This window comes from Octopus bimaculoides, chromosome 11, assembly GCF_001194135.2.
Source record: "Octopus bimaculoides isolate UCB-OBI-ISO-001 chromosome 11, ASM119413v2, whole genome shotgun sequence".
In the NCBI taxonomy this organism is placed as follows: domain Eukaryota; kingdom Metazoa; phylum Mollusca; class Cephalopoda; order Octopoda; family Octopodidae; genus Octopus; species Octopus bimaculoides.
The window spans coordinates 31,931,110-31,932,968 of NC_068991.1; the positions used below are offsets into that span (position 1 = coordinate 31,931,110).

Consider the following 1,859-nt stretch of genomic DNA (forward strand, 5'->3'; position numbering starts at 1 on the left):
GGCACATAAAAGACACCATTTCGAGTGTGGCCGTTGCCAGTATCGCCTGACTGGCCTTCGTGCAGGTGACACGTAAAAGCACCTACTACACTCTCTGAGTGGTTGGCGTTAGGAAGGGCATCCAGCTGTAGAAACTCTGCCAAATTTAGATTGGAGCCTGGTGTTGCCATCCGGTTTCACCAGTCCTCAGTCAAATCGTCCAACCCATGCTAGCATGGAAAGCGGACGTTAAACGATGATGATATGCGCATACACACGCACACATATACATCTGCATACACACACACATACATCATCATCATCGTTTAATGTCCATTTTCCATGCTAGCATGAGTTGGACGGTTCAACCAGGGTCTGGGAAGCCAGGAGGCTGCACCAGGCTCCAATATGATCTGGCAGTGTTTCTACATCTGGATGCCCTTCCTAACAACCAACCACTCCATGGGTGCCTTTTACATGCCATTGGCATAGGGGCCAGAGGAGGCTGGCAATGGCCACAATCGGTTGGTGCTTTTTACGTGCCACCGGCACAGAAGCTAGTCAAGGCAGCGCTGTCATTGGCCATGTTCAGATGGTGCTTTTTACATGCTACCAGCATGGGTATCACAACTAAAATTTCTATTTGATTTTAATTTTGAAGTTGATGTACTTGACTCAATAAGTCTCAAGCACAGCAGGTCACCCTACAATCCAAGGTAAACACAGCAGGTCGCCCTACAATCCAAGGTACTTTTAAATGGGCTGGGGCTGATTATGCGAAACTGGTGTAGGATACAGCAGTAAACTCACTTTATTTGCTGGTCTTCGCAGTTAAAGCATATCTCCAGAGGTCTCGGTCTTTCGTCATTGCTTCTGTGAGGTCCAACATTCAGAGGTCATGCTTGACCACCTTATCCCATGTCTTCCTGGGTCTACCTCTACCCTGGATTCCTTCAACTGTTTGGGAGTGGCACTTCTTCGCACATCTCTCCTCATCCATCTGTAGTACATGACCATGCCAGTGCAAACATCTACACACATATATACAAATTTACACATAAACACATACATAGAAATACACATATATATATACATCCACACATGCAAAAAAGACAATACATGCATATACAGCAAAGAAAATACATATATGGTTTTTTTCATATATGTGCACCTGTTGCATTATATTCTATTATGCACACGTGGCCTTGTTTACATTATACTTCGTCTTGACCTGTTACTATTTCTTTAAAAATCTCCAATAGATTTTTATTTTTATGTCATAGTTTACTGCACATATAAACTTGCATACACATTGATATGTCCTCCTTCCTCTTTTTCATCTTTCACTATTATTATAATTAATATTTTTCCCTTTTACAGCTTGTCTGTAAATATACAATTTTTCCCTATTACTCCATCTGTATTCCCCCTTATTTTTATCTTATTTTATTACACCTTTTTTTTGATGTTCTTCCAAAAATTCCTCACAGTGATGAGAATGACAATGCATAAATTTGATAATAATTACTATGATTATAACTTTTTTTCTTACATATTTGTATTGTCTACAATTTTGTATTAAATCAAATTTTTGATTCAACAACTTTTTTTCCTTCATTTTTATGTATGTATGTGTGTGTGTGTGTGTATATATGTTTGTCCCCCCAACATCGCTTGACAACTGATGCTGTTTACGACTCCGTAACTTAGTGGTTCGGCAAAAGAGACCGATACAATAAGTACTCGGCTTACAAAGAATAAGTCCTGGGGTTGATTTGCTCAACTAAAGGTGGTGCTCCAGCATGGCCGCAGTCAAATGACTGAAACAAGTAAAAGAGTACAGACAGAGTGTGTATATATATATATATATATATATATAT

At 39.8% G+C, this 1,859-nt stretch overlaps 1 protein-coding gene across 1 annotated transcript in view; it reads right to left on the reverse strand.

Moving 5' to 3' along the window:
• The window catches only part of LOC106873369 (UBX domain-containing protein 1), a 50,204-nt gene that overhangs the window by 47,229 nt on the left and 1,116 nt on the right, over positions 1 to 1,859 (reverse strand). The window lies entirely within an intron of this gene.